Genomic DNA, 18,520 nt, shown 5'->3' on the forward strand with positions numbered 1-18,520 from the left:
ATTTCACTGCACTGAGAATCATGCGATTCATTTTCCTAAGAAAACGGAGGAGCCAATCCAAAACCTCCTTGGCCAGGTAAGATCTTTCCTGAGTAGTTCACGAGCATCAGAAAGCAAATCACATACATGTTAGCTTATGTTTTCAGTACACTTTTTAGGAAATAGTGAAATCTCAAAACTCTTACTGATATTAAAGTCTCCTAACTAGCCAATGGATGCTATTCTTACATTCTTTCATTTAACAAATAGCTACCAGACAGCACTTGTCCTCAGGGCAGAAGTTGAAGTTTGAAGACTTGTTGTGGGGAAAAAAAAAAAAGGTTAAAAGAAGTGCTGCCGGTGTGTGTGTGTGTGTGTGTGTGTGTGTTAGTTGCTCAGTCGTGTCTGAATCTTTGTGACCACATAGGGTGTTGCCCACCAGGCTTCTCCATCCATGTGCTTTTCCAGGCAAGAATACTGGAATGGGTTGGCATTTCCTTCTCCAGGGGATCTTCCTGACCCAGGGATCAAACCTGGGTCTCCTGCATTGCAGGCAGACTTTTTACCCTCTGAGCCACCAGGCAAGTTGCTGATAACTAGCACTGAATGGGGTTACACACAGTGGGGTCGTGACAATAAAGCAATGGAACAAATTTCTGGAGTACATACCAATCCACATGTGACTCTCTCAAATACAGCAGGGGATGGCCTGTTTTTCACTCGAAGAGCCTCAGAGACTAGGAGGAGGGAATAGAGGGAAGAGCAGAAGGGAATAGAGACCCAAAATGGCTTGCTCATGAAGACTAAGAAGACACTTACAGGTGAATGGGAACGTTAGCATCATGTTGAATGCACTGCAGAGAAGCAAAATACTTACAAAATCTAAGGGATCAAGACAGTTTTGAAAGTAAATTTGCAAATATCATGTTTTGTGCACATTGCAAAGAGAAATATAAATAAAACTATGCCAAAGCCTTTGACTACGTGGATCACAATAAACTGTGGAAAATTCTGAAAGAGTTGGGAATACCAGACCACCTGATCTGCCTCTTGAGAAACCTGTATGCAGATCAGGAAGCCACAGTTAGAACTGGACATGGAACAACAGACTGGTTCCAAATAGGAAAAGGAGTACGTCAAGGCTGTATATTGTCACCCTGCTTATTTAACTTCTATGCAGAGTACATCATGAGAAACGCTGGGCTGGAGGAAGCACAAGCCAGAATCAAGACTCCCGGGAGAAATATCAATAACCTCAGATATGCAGATGACACCACCCTTATGGCAGAAAGTGAAGAGGAACTCAAAAGCCTCTTGATGAAAGTGAAAGTGGAGAGTGATAAAGTTGGCTTACAGCTCAACATTCAGAAAACGAAGATCATGGCATCCGGTCCCATCACTTCATGGGAAATAGATGGGGAAACAGTGGAAACAGTGTCAGACTTTATTTTGGGGGGCTCCAAAATCACTGCAGATGGTGATTGCAATCATGAAATTAAAAGACGCTTACTCCGTGGAAGGAAAGTTATGACCAACCTAGATAGCATATTCAAAAGCAGACATCACTTTGCCAACAAAGGTCTGTCGAGTCAAAGCTATGGTTTTTCCAGTGGTCATGTATGGATTTGAGAGTTGGACTATAAAGAAAGCTGAGTGCCGAAGAATTGATGCTTTTGAACTGCGGTGTTGGAGAAGACTCTTGAGAGTCCCTTGGACTGCAAGGAGATCCAACCAGTCCATCCTAAAGGAGATCAGTCCTGGGTGTTCATTGGAAGGACTGATGTTGAAGCCATAACTCCAATAGTTTGGACACCTGATGCGAGGAGCTGACTCATTTGAAAAGACCCTGATGCTGGGAAAGATTGAGGGCAGGAGGAGAAGGGAACAACAGAGGATGAGATGGTTGGATGGCATCACTGACTCGATGGACATCGGTTTGGGTGAACTCTGGGAGTTGGTGATGGACAGGGAGGCCGGGTGTGCTGCGGTTCATGAGGTCACAAAGAGTCGGACATAACTGAGCGACTGAACTGAACTGATGCAAATTCTTGGAGAAAAAATTGTAAGCTATCCAGGAGAGCATCAGCACATGCTGAAAATAGAGGACTTTGACCAGACAAAAATACTGGCTAAAAAACTGTATTCACTTCTAGCAAATGAAGAAATTATAAGCTTCTGTACAGAGTGTATATATGTACACCTATATTAATGTATAAAATAGGTACCCTGTATTTTTCACTAACTTGAGTACAACTCAACCTATCTGATTAACTGCAAGGAGATTTCAGATCATTCAAAATTACAATTAGTTTGGACCAAATTCAAAGTTATAAGAAGCAGATTGTGACACAGTGACTTTCCCAGCCCTGATTATTCACAGACAACAAATGTCTTACTTTAGTTGCATCTTATATACACATGATGGTGTTGACAGGTATTGGAAAACAATATCCTGCCTGCAACATAACATGCCATCAATGGTAACTATAGAAAATATATTTGAAGCTCATTCTATAACTATAGAACTACTGACCTATGGGTGAAAATTCTACCTCTCCTCAAGTTTCTATTTCCTAATTTACATTTTGAAGCTCCCTGGTGGTTCAGACAGTAAAGAAACTGCTTGCAATGCAGGAGACCCGGGTTCAATCCCTGGGTTGGGAAGATCCCCTGGAGAAGGGAATGCCAACCCATTCCAGTATTCTTGCCTGGGAAATACCATAAACAGAGGAGTCTGGAGAGCTACAGTCTGTGGAATCACAAAAGAGTCAGACACAACTGAGCAAATAACACACACAAACACAATATCATACTTGAAATTTTCTATTTTAGGCTACTTTACTGAATTCAAAGCTGTCTCTAATTTTTTTATTGCGTAAAAATGTCTCAACCCCACCCAAACATAAGTATTGGTGAAGAGAGATATGATACCATTCAATTCCTTGATTTTTTTTCAAATTTTGTATTGTCTTAACAAAATAAGGCCTTATCAGAATAATTTTAAGTTCACAATAAAATTGACAGGGAGGTATAGATATTTTCGAGATACTCTTTGCCCCGACACATGAATTGTCTCTCCCACTATCAACATCACTCACTAGAATTTTTTTAAACAAGTATGAACCTACATCGACACATCTTAAGCACACAAAGTTCATAGTTTACTTTAAGGTTCAGTCTTGGTATTGTACATCCTATGGGTTTGGACTAGTGTATCATGATACAGGTCCATCAACATAGTATCATGCAGTATATTTTCTCTTAGCTAAACATCCTCTTTGCTCTGCCTACTGCACCCTCCCCAACACTATAAATCATTGATTCCTTTAATACTCCCAAAAGTTTGCATTTCCAAAAATATCATGGAGTTGGAAATCAAATTACTTTCACTTAGTAATATATATTTGGAGTTTCTGTGTGTTTTTCATTCCTTGATAGCTCAGTTCTTTTTAGTGCTGAGGAATACATTTTTTTTTTAAATAAAAAACATGGAATATCATCTTTAGATATCCATGAGGTAACTAGAGATGGTACCTGATTTACGATGCTTTGAGTTATGATTTTTTTACTTCAAGGTAGGGCAAAAGCGGAAGTATTCTGTAGAAACCAAACTTTAAAGTCTGAATTTTGATCTTTTCCTGGGCTATCGATATGTGGTCTAATATGTTCGTGATGCTGGGCAGCAGCAAAGAGCCCTCGTTCCCAGCCAGCCACACAATTACACAGATAAATAACTGATACACTTAGAACCATTCTGTACCCATTCAACCGTTCTGCTTTTCACTTGCAGTACATACTCAATACATTTCATGAGAGATTCAACACTTTATTATAAAATAGGCTTTCTGTTAGATAATTTTGCCCACTTGTAAGCTAATATAAGTGTTCTGAGCATATTAGGCTAGGCTAAACTATTGGTTAGGTGTATTAAATGCATTTTCTAATTGTAATACTCAGCTTACAATGGGCTTATTGGGATGTAGCCACATTGTAAGTAAAGGAAGATTGGTAAATACAAATAAAATGGATACTTTTAATGGAAGAGAACAGGAGTGAGAGAGGGTAAATCTTGAAAGGCTTGCTGAAAAGTGTATATAGAAAGCTGACTCAAAACAAAACAAGGTTTTCAACAATTACATCAACAAAACCCTTTTAAACTCAAAGAAAAATCACATATCCACACACATCCATGATGGGAATGACCCCTGAGGTCACAGAGTCTATTCTTTAGCTATTGGAGTCTGCTTTACTTTGCTTCACAATTTATTTTGCTCATCTGGCTTACCAAGTCAGACAAAATGAACAGACACAGGATAAAATGACCTTCATTGAGCACAATCATCAACACACTAGCCTCACTGAGCCTCAACATGCTCAGCCTCAGCAAAGTTGGCCCAGTGACAAGTCCACGCAAACTGTCAGCAAATCATTCATTGGCTGCAGGGAAGGCAGAGAGATGGGGTCCACAGGGATGTCCGGTTGTCTTCACAGATAGGAGCTGATTTTCAGCCAAAAGCTTAGATAAAACTATCTATCCACTAAGCAAAGAAAATATTTAATTTCTCTAAAATAAATTTAGAAAGGTTAAAGTATACCCAGCTCGAGCATTTCTTTACTTCATCCCTAATCTTTAGTAATACTTTTTTTTTTTAACATGTTACAGATTTCTGGATAATACCAGACCTCAGCAGATGTCTTCTAATGACAATAACTTTCTCAGTATTAGCAGTGGAATCTTCCCATGCCCATGGGGAAGATCTTGCTGTTCTATTTCTGTAAACTCCTCCTTGATGTCCTGGATGAGTTGTTATATCCTCTTAAAGTACGGTATATGTGATGGGATAAGCATGGTTTTTAGAGTCAGCTCAGATCTTAGCCCCCCTCACTTATTTTGTTGTCACTTTGAGTCATTTAGTGTCTTTAGACCTTAGCTCTCCCTTTATCCTCCTACAAAAATATAAAGTAACATTAATTAGAAATATGTTTAGCTACATACAACAGGAAGCTATCACTGATTTAAGCAGAGGTGCATTTTTCTCACACACAAAAGAATCCAGATGTAAGGCATTACAGTTGTTGATTCAGCTTCTTTTTAATGAAAGTAGAAATTCAAACTGTTTTTGTGTTCCTACCCTATCATCCTTAGTGTGCTGAATTTATTCTTAACATCTGTTGTTTCAAGGTCACAAGATAGATTCAGCCACTGAACATTTTATTATTAGGGTTCAAGGCAGGAAGCAAAGAACAGACAGTGCCAGGGTTTGTCTGTTTGGGCTTCCCTTCTCTAGGAAAGCAGACGTTCTATAAAGTTGTCCCTACTACCAGAAGTTTTCCCCTTATTTATCACTGTCCAGAAGTGAAAAATGTGGCCAGACCTTGGCTTCAAGAAAGACTCAGAAATCGCAGATTATCTGTCTTAACTGATCAAGACCAATCATGATGCATCATAAGACAGGATATATTAGAAGGAACTTATGTTCGGGTTAGTACCAACACATGCCACCCACTGACTTTGATGATTTGTTGTGATGATTAAATGCAAGTGTATGTAAACGCAAATCCAGAGTAAACGCTAAGTAAATGTTAGTCTGACAATATTGCTTATAGTTGTGTGTCTGCCTTGCCCTATGGTATCTTAGGGTATTAATTGCTCTCCGAGGCCAGACATCATATTTAATTCATCCATAGACACCACACACTACCAAAAATAGTAAATCTGGGAGCAATAGCTCGGGAATTGGTACATTTACAATTAAGCCTTTAACTTCTGTGGCTGTTACTGGGTTGGCCAAAAGGTTCTTTTGTGTTTTACTACATTTTATATTAAGAATATATACATATAAAGGGTGGTATTCAAATAATATATAACTAAAATGACAACAACATTCAGTAGGCTCTGCTATGTCTCCAGCATGTCTTAATTGTTACGGATAAAGAATTAATTGTGGTCCAGTCTAAACCTGTGTCAGTGCATCTGACACACGGACTCTGCAGCTTTGTCTCTTACACTCTGTCCTATATTTGAAGGCCAGTTCCTCACTTTAGGGCTCTTACTGCTGACAGTTCTCACTAGTTATCCCTGGTGATAGCATCATGTTGCTGTAGTTTCGGCCTTCTACTAGAAAAGTAATCTCTCTAAATTCCAGAAACTGCATTTTCTCTACAGGACCAGATGTTCATGCTCTGGTGCAAGTTGACTCCATTCTCTTGTTCCACACAATGGGATTAAGCATCCCTTTTTGTCTGGAAACACTTCTTTTATTTAGAAACTTTTGGCCAACCTAATAGTAAATAATATAATATCACCTTCATTTGAAAACACTCAAATTAGACTTAACCTTTGTGAAGTCTGGGACTACAGGAGTTCTTTTATCAGCTCTCCAGATGATTGATCTTTATGTACTATTTGAATAAAATAATAAGAGTATGGCCAGTCATGTCTAATAATCAGTTCTAAATCATGGAATACATTTCTTGTCATGACTAGACTTTAAAAACATCTTTATATTTCATGAGGGGCTTCCCTGGTGGTTCAGACAGCAAAGAACTGGCCTGCAATGTGGGAGAGACCCAAATTCAATCCCTGGGCCAGGAAGATCCCCTGGAGAAGAAAATGGCAACCCACTCCAGTATTCTCGCCTGGAAAATCCCATGGATGGAGGAGTCTGGAGGGCTATGGGGTCACAAAGAGTCGGAAACAGCTGAGCAACTGATAACTAACTAACCTTTTGTTTCTTGCTGGACTAATAATGCATTGGTTCCTCACTTCCAATAACATCTTCATATGACCTTTAAGATACATAAGGAAAATTAATAGTTCTGTATCTGACATATATTAATTAAAATTAATAATTAAAATTAAATGACTTTTTATATATTTGGAATAATAAATACTACTACTGTTGCTATATATTTTTAGCCAAGAATGAATTCCAGTAGCAAGAAATGAGCAAAACCATAACTTCACGGAAATAAAAATAAAGATATGAAAGGTAACTGGGTTGAAAAATGACAAGCATCAAGAAAAGTCAAATGATTCCATAACATACAAAATATTAGTCATGAGCATTTTCTAAAGCCAATTACACTGAAAATGTTTGAGATATCATTCGTGTTATATTGGAAATATATCTCTTAGGTCACTCAGCCATGTCTGGCTCTTTGCAACTCCTTGGACTATAGCCCGCCAGGCTCCTCTGTCCATAGGATCTTTCTGACCCAGGAACTGAACTAGTGAGAGGGTAACAGGCAGGAAGGCCAGGGGTCTCCAAAGGAGGAAATAGCCTGCAAGTGTCAGACATTTTTATTTCTCTTAAGAGGCAGGAGGAAACAAACTAGCGATATTTTTTTCCTTCTTTATACAAATTTAGGCAATGGCACCCCGCTCCGGTACTCGTGCCTGGAAAATCCTATGGACGGAGGAGCCTGGTAGGCTGCAGTCCATGGGGTCGCGAAGAGTTGGACACAACTGAGCGACTTCACTTTCACTTTTCACTTTCATGCATTGGAGAAGGAAATGGCAACCCACTCTAGTGTTCTTGCCTGGAGAATCCCAGGGACGGGGGAGCCTGGTGGGCTGCTGTCTATGGGGTCGCACAGAGTCGGACACGACTGAAGCGACTTAGCAGCATACAAATTTAAAAGGAGGTTTCTCTTAAAATACTGTGTTGCAATAATGACACCTGGTTTCACCTGAAGTTAATTATTCTCAAACCTGGAGAAAACCAATGCCTTTTTCTTATGGAAATGTTTGTCTTAAGCTATGCTAATGTACTATGTATTTACCCCAAACTCTGTCTTCAAGTTGGTTCCACCTAATGGCTCAGAACCTACTTGACAAACCAGTATGTTATACTCAGATATTGTTCTCCTAATCTATGTAAATGAAAGTATTTATATGGTGATCTGCCCTTCTTCAAGATTCAAGTTAATCATTTTATGGCCCAGGATGAACCATTTGGTGCCAAGATTATCCCAAAATGCATCTTATGGGTGAGGGGCCTGGTGCCATTCTGACTTTTAAGACATTCCTTTCTTTTATTAACAACTGCTAGTGACTATATAACATCCAGCTGAAGACTAGCAGGGGGGTACTCTTTCTGCCCCCTTCTGATGCCTATGTCAGAAGCTTTCTCTATCTCCTTTATACTTTAATAAAACTTTAGTACACAAAAGCTCTGAGCGATCAAGCCTCGTCTCTAGCCCCGGGTTGAATTTGTCTCCTCTGGAGGCCAAGAATCCCGGCGTCTTTGCGTGATTCAACAACAACCTTTCACTAGTCTCCACCAGAAAAGCCCTAAAAATGTATTCTGGTTAATTCATTATAGGAAAAATTGGTCAAAACAAGATTTTTGACTTCATTATTGTTTTGTTTTGCATGACTCCTATAACCTTTAATACATTAATATACTATGAGTTTCAAGAGGAAGAGATGACACAAAGTGTTTCCCAAAAACATTCTATCAAAGAAATTCTATTCAAATACTGGACAGGTCTAGTGTGCTGAGGAACATATTTTGGAGAATAATGGCTAAATAACTCTGTATAACATGTCACCAGATGGTCAATACTGAAACCAGATTGATTATATTCTTTGCAGCCAAAGATGGAGAAACTCTATACGGTCAGCAAAAACAAGACTAGGAGCTGACTGTGGCTCAGATCATGAGCTCCTTATTGCCAAATTCAAACTTAAATTGAAGAAAGTAGGGAAAACCACTAGGCCACTCAGATATGACCTAAAGTCTCTTACGATTATACAGTGCAAATGATGAATAGATTCAAGGGATTAGATCTGTTAGACAGAGCACCTAAAGAACTATGGATGGAGGTCCATAACACTGTACAAGAGGTGGTGATCAAAACCATTGCCAAGAAAAAGAAATGCAAAAAGACAAAATGGTTGTCTGAGGAAACCTTATAAATGGCAGAGAAAAGACGAGAAGCAGAAGGCAAAGGAGAAAAGGAAAGATATACCCATCTGAATGCAGAGTACCAAAGAATAGCAAGGAAAGATAAGCAAGCCTTCCTAAGTGAACAATGCAAAGAAATAGAGGAAAACAAAAGAATGGGGAAAACTAGAGATCTTTTCAAGAAAATTAGAGATGCCAAGGGAATGTTTCATGCAAAGATTGGCACATTAAGGGACAGTAATAGTATGGACCTAACAGAAACAAAAGGTATTAAGAAGACGTGGCAAGAATACAAAGAACTATACAAAAAAGATCTTCATAACCCAAGTAACCATGATGGTGTGATCACTCACCTTGACCCAGATGTCTTGGAGTGAAAATCAAATGGGGCTTAAGAAACATCAATAATACTGAAGTGTTTTCCAGTCCCTTCTCCAGTGGATCACATTTTGTCAGAACTCTCCACCATGACCCGTCCATCTTGGGTAGCCCTACAAGGTATGGCTCATAGTTTCATTGAGTTAGACAAGGCTGTGGTCCATGTGATCAGATTGGTTAGTTTTCTGTGATTGTGGTTTTCATAGCATCTGATGAAGGGTAAAAGGCTTATGGAAGCTTTCTGTTGGGAGAGACTGACTGAGGGGAAAACTGGATCTTGTTCTAATGGACTGGGCCATGCTCAGTAAATCTTTAATCCAATTTTCTCTTGACAGGTGGACTGTGTTCCCACCCTGTTATTTACGTGGGGCCAAACTATGGTGGAGGTAATGAAGATAATGGTGACCTCCTTCAAAAGGTCCCACGCACACACTGCTACATTCAGTGCCCCCAACCCTGCAGCAACCACCACCGACCCACGCGTCCACCAGAGACTCCTGGGCACTCATGGGCAAGTCTGGGTCAGTCTCTTGTGGGGTCACTGCTTCTTTCTCCTGGGTCCTGGTGCACACAAGGTTCTGTTTGTGCCCTCCAAGAGTCTATTTACCAGTCCTGTGTAACTTCTGGCAGCTCTATGGGAGGGTTAATGGCGACCTCCTCCAAGAGGGCTTATGCCACACCAGGTCTGCTGCACCCAGAGCCCCTGCTCCTGCGGCAGTCCACTGGTGACCTGTACCTCCATAGGAGACACTCAAAACCAGACCACCTGACCTGCCTCTTGAGAAATCTGTATGCAGGTCAAGAAGCAACATTTAGAATTGGACATGGAACAACAGACTGGTTCCAAGTAGGAAAAGGAGTACATCTAGGCTATATTTCATCACCCTGATTATTTAACTTCTTATATGCAGAGTACACCATGAGAAACGCTGGGTTGACTGAAGCACAATCTGGAATCAAGATTGCCGGGAGAAATATCAATAGCCTCAGAAATGCAGATGATACCAAAGTTATGGCAGAAAACAAAGAAGAACTAAAGAGCCTCTTGATGAAAGTGAAAGAGGAGAGTGAAAAAGCTGGCTTAAAACTCAACATTCAAAAAACAAAGATTATGACATCTGCTCCTATCACTTCATGGCAAATAGATGGGGAAACAGTGACAGACTTTATTTTTCTGGGCTCCAAAATCACTGCAGATAATGACTGCAGCCATGAAATTAAAAGATGTTTGCTCCTTGGAAGAAAAGTTATGACCAAACTAGACAACATATTAAAAAGCAGAGACATTACTTTCCCAACAAAAATCCATCTAAGTTAAAGCTATGGTTTTTCCAGTAGTCATGTATGGATGTGAGAGTTGGACTATAAAGAAAGCTGAGTGCTGAAGAATTGAGGCTTTTGAACCGTGGTGTTGGAGAAGACTCTTGAGAGTCCCTTGGACTGCACGGAGATCCAACCAATCCATATTAAATGAAATCATTACTGAATATTCATTGGAAGTACTGATGTTGAAGCTCAAACTCCAATACTTTGGCCACCTGAAGCAAAGAGCTGACTCATTTGAAAAGACCCCAATGCTGGGAAAGATTGAAGGCAGGAGAAGAGGATGACAAAGGATGAGATGGTTGGATGGCTTCACCAACTCAATGGACATGAGTTTGATGAGTAAGCTCCAGGAGTTGGTGATAGACAGGGAGGCCTGGTGTGCTACAGACCATGGGGCCGAAAAGAGTAGGACATGACTGAGTGACTGAACTGAACTGAATTAGGAAATATCACTACAAACCAAGCTAGTAGAGGTGATGGAATTTCAGATGAGCTATTTCAAATCCTAAAACATGATACTGTTAAAGTTCTACACTCAATATGCCAGCAAATTTGGAAAACTCAGCAGTGACCACAGGACTGGAAAAGGGCAGTTTTCATTTCAATCCCAAAGAAGGACAATGCCAATGTTCAAACTACCACACAATTGCTTTCATCTCACATGTAATGCTCAAAATTCTCCAAGTAAGGCTTCAACAGTACATTACCTGAGAACTCCCAGATGTTCAAGCTGGATTTAGAAAAGGCAGAAGAACCAGAGATCAAATTGCCAATACATGACTCATTGGAAAAGACCCTAATGTTGGGAGGGATTGGGGGCAGGAGGAGAAGGGGATGACAGAGGGTGAGATGGCTGGATGGCATCACTGACTCAATGGACATGATTTTGGGTGGATTCCAGGAGTTGGTGATGGACAGGGAGGCCTGGGGTGCTGCGATTCATGGGGTCGCAGAGTCGGACATGACTGAGTGACTGAACTGAACTAATTAGATTATAGAAAAAGCAAGAGAATTCCATAAAAACATCTACTTCTGCTTCATTAATTGCGCTGAAGCCTCCGACTGTGTGGATCACAACAAATTGTGGAAAATCCTTAAGTAGATGGGAGTACCAGACCGCCTGACCTGCCTCCTGAGAAATCTGTATGCAGGTCAAAAAGTTAGAAATGGACATGTCACCCTGCAAATTTAACTTATACGCAGAGTACATTATGTGAAATGTGAATGAAGCACGGCTGGAATCAAGATTGCGGGGAGAAATATCAATAACCTCAGATATGCAGATGACACCACCCTTATGGCAGAAAGTGAAGAACTAAAGAGCCTCTTAACGAAAATGAAAGAGGAGAGTGAAAAAGCTGGCTCAAAGTTCAACATTCGAAAACAAAGATCATGACATCTGGTCCCATCACTTCATGGCAAATAGATAAGCAAATAATGGTAACAGTGACAGACCTTTTTTCTTGGGCTCCAAAAACACTGCAGATGGTGACTTAGCCATGAAATTAGGAGATCTTGCTCTTTGGAATAAAAACTATGACAAACCTAGACATCGTATTAAAAAGCAGAGACATTACTTTGCTGACAAGCGTTCATATAGTCAAGGCTATTTCTTCTCCAGTAGTCATGTACAGATGTGAGTTGGACCATAAAGAAAGCTGAGCGGTGAAGAACTGATGTTTTTGAACTATGGTGTTAGAGAAGACTCTTCAGAGTTCTTTGGACTGCACGGAGATACAATCAGTCCACCCTAAATGAAATCAACCCTGAATATTCATTGCAAGGACTGATGCTGAAGTTGAAGCTCCAATATTTTGGCCATAATGCGAAGAACTGACACGTTGGAAAAGACTCTGATGCTGGAGAAGATTGAAAGCAGGAGGTGAAGGGGACAACATAGGCTAAGATGGTTGGATGGCATCATCAGCTCGATGGTGGATGGCATCACTGACTCAATGGACATGAGTCTGAGCAATTCCAGGAGATGTTGAAGGACAGAGAAGCCTGGAGTGTTGCAGTTCATGGGATCACCATGAGTCAGACATGACTGAGCAAACGAACAACACGAACAACAACTCTTTACAGAAATACTACCTGGAAGACTGTTCACCTCACTAAGCTAAAAGGGGCACAGTAAATTATAGCTTTAAGCCAAAAAGAAAAAAAGATACTTCTAGACAAAAAGGGACATTTAATCCCATTGTGTGGACCAACAAAATCAACTAGCACGAGGACAGAAACACCTGGTCCTTTAAAGAAAAATGCAGTTTCTGGAGTTTAGAGAGGTTACTTTTCTGATAGAGGGCAGAGATTTCAGCCACATGACGTTATTACCGGGGATAATAATGAGAACTGTCAGCAGTAACAGGCCTAAAATAAGGAGCAGGATTTCAAATATAGAAGGACTTCAAAGATGGCCTTGGGTTTCCCCGGTGGCTCAAACAGTAAAGAATCTGCCTGCAATGCAGGAAACCAGTGTTCGATCCCTGGATTGGGAAGATCCCCTGGAGAAGGAAACGGCTACCCACTCCAGTATTCTGGCTTGGAGAATTCCATGGACAGAGAAGCCTGACAGGCTACAGTCCATGGGGTTGGAAAGAGCTGGACACAACTGAGTGACTTTCACCCAAAGATGGTCTTTATCTGTAACAATTAAGATGTGCTGGAGAGCCCATCTTAGCAGAGAGCCCATACATAGCAGAGCCCACTGTATGGTATTAGTTTGTTGTACATTATTTGAGTATCACACTGTGTGTGTATATAAAAACCATGGCTTTGACCATACTTGATTATTAGATGCAAGAATCTTGAAATCTGAATGTGCAAAACCTAAGAGCCTTCCACAGAATTCTGTCCATATTTCTAAACATAGCAAAATCCTCGAGATCACAATTTCTCACCAAAAAAAGAAATAGAGAAGTTAATACAATTTCAGTTGTTGCTTAATAGCAAGTAAACACAAGACATGTACACACAGTAGACAGTTACAACCCCTGCCTTTTAAGGTCCCTATCTTCTAGGCCTCCAAACATGCCCATGCAGTGAGTGAGTAAGCCTGCATTAAATACTGTCACACACAAACTTTAAGGAATTTGGGAAAAGTGTGTTGAAAAGGAAGAAATTTTCCTCTATCCTTCTAGGCTTCTCTGGCTGGTCTAAAATTTAAACTGACAGGAGGCAATCAGACTAAAGCTTAATAACAGGTATCTATGGGGGAGATCCAGGAAAACTAAGTAACTCACCAAAAGGCTGAAACTCTCACCTTAAATACCACTGTCAGCTTAAGACTACAGAGGATGTTCAGAGGAGTGATTTGGGACTTCAAAGGGGAGGGAGGCAACTGACATGGAGATGGAAAAGCAAATGTTTGGTAAACACATGCTCACTGGGACCAGCAGAAATAATGGGAAACAGAGAGCACTCTGCTTCCTTGGCCTTGCCTAGTTCCCCCCACCATATACCACCTTTCTGGTGACAGCTCTATTTCAGCAAAGGCCCTCTATCAAATTTCAGGCAGTTATAGGGGAAAGGTCAAAGTTTCTTCCTGAGTCTTTTGGACCTTGATTGTTTAAAACTTGAAATGATCCACAAGCTAAAGAGATATTTTGCAAATTTTGTGCCCCTGCTGCTGCTACTGCTGCTGTCACTTCAGTCGTATCCGACTCTGTGTGACCCCATAGATGGCAGCCCACCAGGCTCCCCCTTCCCTGAGATTATCCAGGTAAGAACACTGGAGTGGGTTGCCATTTCCTTCTCCAATGCATGAAAGTGAAAAGTGAAAGTGAAGTCGCTCAGTTATGTCCAACGCTTAGCCATCCCATGGACTGTAGCCCACCAGGCTCCTCCATCCATGGGGATTTCCAGGCAAGAGTACTGGAGTGGGGTACCATTGCCTTAGTGCCAAATATAATTTATGGGGGAAAAAAAACCCCAACTGCCTCCATAAAGACTTTTCATATTTAAGCAAGTAAACATTAAAAATTTAGGTAAGTGTCTTGTAAACACAAAAAGCAACAAATGAGTATTAATCAGTGAACTAATGACAATAATTATACAAGGAGTAGGAAACTTAATATAAATAAATTCAACACTCTCTAGGAGCTTAAAAGATGAAGTGATCTCCAGAGCTATGAATTCAAAATAAGCTGTGAGAGAAAAACAAGAGATTTCAGATAATTAATGCCTTAGCGATTCTCATTCTTTGACTGACCTAGACTCACTTAGAGTATCAGTCCCCATGATATGCCTAAATTCATGACAAATGAGCCACTGTATCTCAGGGTCCAAACACTGCTTGAAAGGTTATTGAGTCTTGGAGTGACTTGACAAAGTCAACCCCAGAGATGAAAAATTTCCATAGAAAAGCTACTGGATAAAATTAAATATTTCTGCTTGTTCTACAAATAATTAACCACAGTTGACAAAAAAGTCAATCTAACAAAGAAATGGAAAATTTTAAATCATAGATCAATGATAAATTATAAAAACTTATGCATCTTTTTGTGTCCTTTTTGAAGTCTTGCTTTCAAAAATCAATCACAGCTTGATGAATGAAAGATGATTAAATGCTACATCTAGAATAAAGAGTTTTTCACAGACATCAGCCATGCAAAGACGTGCAACAGTCTCCAGGCAGAAAATAGCAAGTACAAAAAACCTGAGGGGGAGATAAGCCAGTCCCATTTCAGTTACAGAAAGAAAGCCAGTGTGACAGCACATGGTTACCACAGGAGCAGAGGGTCAAAGTGCAGCCAGAGATAGAGGCAAAAGTCAAATAATAATACATCACTATAAAGGATTGTTGCTTGTGAATGTGAACTATGTAATAATAAAATAATGGACCTGTTTGCAGTGGCACTTAAGGTTAAAAACTCCCTCTATCATGCATTTTTATGATGAACCATGTGCAAACTCCAAATAAGCTGAGAGAGATGATCAGCAGAGTAAGGAAAATAGACTGAACACAAGTGAGAATTATAGACCTCGTGAAATGGAAGCCATGTTACAAATGAAGGGAAGGGAATAAGCAGCACGTCTCTAGAGCTACACTGAGTCCTGCTCAACTCTGTCTCCCAGTTCTAATTAGTGTGGGTCCTTATGAGAACAAATATTTGCTTTCCTGATTTAAAACGAATACATTTGAAAGGAAGGACAGAGTGTAGAAGAGTGTGTAAGTTAGTCACTCAGTCGTGTTCAACTCTTGCCACCCCAAGAACTGTAGCCCACCAGGTTCCTCTGTTCATGCAATTCTCTAGGAAAGAATACTGAAGTGGGTCACCATTTCCTTCTCCAGGGGATCTTCCTGACCCAGGGATCAAACCCAGGTCTCCTGCACTGCAGGCAGATTCTTTACCATCTGAGCCACCAGGGAAGCCTGTGTATAAGAGTAGGAAGGAGCATTTCAGTAATTAGAGGGTTTGGCAGAGGATGAGGAGAGAACAATGGCTGAGAATAAATTGCCAGAGAGAAGACTGAAAAAGTTTCACCATAGAAACCAAGAAAATAGCAATATTATGAAATAAAGAACCAAATTATTAAACACCTAAAGCTCCTATCGGGAAAAGAGTAACACCAGATGGAGGCAGAGTATGTCAAAGATGAGATAAAAAATAAATCGCCAGACAGAAAACACTAAAGGAAAGTGATTTATACCACGGCCTGAAATGAATGCTTCAACATTCACTGGACTGTGGATTACCATTCATAAGCATCTTGACCTGTGAGTTGAGAAGACAGAGATGAGAGAGGCTACTGATTATTGATCTTATACTTTGGACAGAAATTGGACTGAAGCCTAGTTAAAGACACAGGTCTGGAGCCTGATTTACCAGCTGAGTGATGGTGAGCAATTTACTTTCATTCTGGGCTTCAGTTTTCTCACTGAAATGTTGGGTTTCAGTACCTGTCTCACAGGATTTTGGTGTTCTACTGTGTTTAACATGATACCTGCTATGCAGTGATACTCCATAAGTGTTAACCAGTATATATATGCTTTGGAGAAGACTCTTGAGAGTCCCTTGGACTGCAAGGAGATCCAACCAGTCCATTCTGAAGGAGATCAGTCCTGGGTGTTCATTGGAAGGACTGATGCTGAAGCTGAAACTCCAACACTTTGGCCACCACATGCAAAGAGTTAACTCATCGGAAAAGACCCTGATGCTGGGAGGGATTGGGGGCAGGAGGAGAAGGGGACAACAGAGGATGAGATGGTTGGATGGCATCATCGAATCGATTGACATGAGTTTGGGTAAACTCCAGGAGCTGATGATGGACAGGGAGGCCTGGCGTGCTGTGATTCATGAGGTCGCAAAGAGTCAGACACAACTAAGCAACTGAACTGAACTGAATCTTCACTATAATCCATGAGGCAAGTATTATCACCATTTTTTTTTTATTGTCACCCTGCTTATTTAACTTATTTTAATTTTAATTGGAGGCTAATTACTTTACAATATTGTGGGGGTTTTTGTCATACATTCACATGAATCAGCCATGGGTGCACATGTGTTTCCCATCCTGAACCCTCCCTCCCAACTCCCTCCCCATCCCATCCCTCAGGGTCATCCCAGTGCACCAGCCCTGAGCACCCTGTCTCATGCATCAAACCTGGACTGGCGATCTATTTCACATATGATAATATATATGTTTCAATGCTATTCTCTCAAATCATCCCACCCTCACCTTCTCCCACAGAGTCTAACAGTCTGTTCTTTACATCTGTGTCTCTTTTGCTGTCTCACATATAGGGTCATCATTACCATATTTCTAAATTCCATATATATGCCTTAATATACTGTATTGGTGTTTTTCTTTCTGACTTACTTCGCCCTGTATAATAGGCTCCAGTTTCATCCACCTCATTAGAACTGATTCAAATGCATTCTTTTTAATAGCTGAGTAATATTCCATTGTGTGTATGTACCACAGCTTTCTTATCCATTCATCTGCCAATGGACATCTAGGTTGCTTCCATGTCCTGGTTATTGTAAACAGTGCTGTGATGAACACTGGGGTTATCATCTTGATCTGAGATGAGGAAAAGGAAGTTTAAGAAATCTGGGCTGACTTGCTGATCTTATAGAAGTGCTGCTGCTGCTAAGTCGCTTCAGTCGTGTCTGACTCTGTGCAACCCCATAGACGGCAGCCCACCAGGCTCCCCCGTCCCTGGGATTCTCCAGGCAAGAACACTGGAGTGGGTTGCCATTTCCTTCTCCAATGCATGAAAGTGAAAAGTGAAGTCGCTCAGTCATGTCCGACTCTTCGCGACCCCATGGACTGCAGCCCACCAGGCTCCTCCGTCCATGGGATTTTCCAGGCAAGAGTACTGGAGTGGGGTGCCTTCTCCAATAGAAGTGCATGGTAGCTCAAAGATTAGTATCTAGGTCTTTCAGTTCAGTAGCCAATGGCTTTCCCACTCCGCCTTCCTCCCTAAGACCTTGACTTGTTCATATGCAGACATAGTCTCAAGATGAGATGAAAATTTTCACTCAAGAATTGTTCCAAGTGGCAATTCCAGTACTAAGAAAGAAGTAAGCCTATTAAGTGCACAGCTTTGTTTCAGAGCCTGGGTTCAGTTCAGTTGTGCAGTCATGTCCAACTCTTTGCAACCCCATGGACTGCAGCATGCCAGGCCTCCCTGTCCATCACCAACTCCAAGAGCTTGCTCAATCTCATGTCCATTGAGTCAGTGATGCCCTCCAACCATCTTGTCCTCTGTGTCCCCCTCTCCTGCTGGGTTAGGGGGATATAAAGAAATACAGAAAATAATAACCCTATAGATTAAATGTTAAGGCTAAATTTGGAGGGGAGAAAAGTATTGCTGTCTTCCAAGAGGCATCACTGAAGTAAATTTACTGCATTTGAAAGTCTGTTTCATAGTCTTTCAAATTTGCCAGTATTTCAAAAGGGAATCTCTTTTGAATTTG

General features: G+C 40.8%; 1 long non-coding RNA gene across 19 annotated transcripts in view; it reads right to left on the reverse strand.

Annotated features, from left to right (window-relative positions):
• Window positions 1-18,520, reverse strand: part of LOC147342470 (uncharacterized) — a 294,857-nt gene that overhangs the window by 234,818 nt on the left and 41,519 nt on the right. The window contains exon 4 of one of the 19 annotated variants that reach the window (XR_015158149.1): window positions 6,710-6,768. The exons of the other annotated variants lie outside the window; for them this stretch is intronic. This is a non-coding gene — a long non-coding RNA (uncharacterized LOC147342470). Of the gene's footprint in view, window positions 1-6,709; window positions 6,769-18,520 lie in introns of those variants that run through there. 19 annotated transcript variants of the gene reach the window in all.

This window comes from Bos grunniens, chromosome 29 (genome assembly GCF_055505025.1).
Source record: "Bos grunniens cultivar Pamir isolate PY7600 chromosome 29, Bosgru_T2T1.0, whole genome shotgun sequence".
Lineage (NCBI taxonomy): Eukaryota > Metazoa > Chordata > Mammalia > Artiodactyla > Bovidae > Bos > Bos grunniens.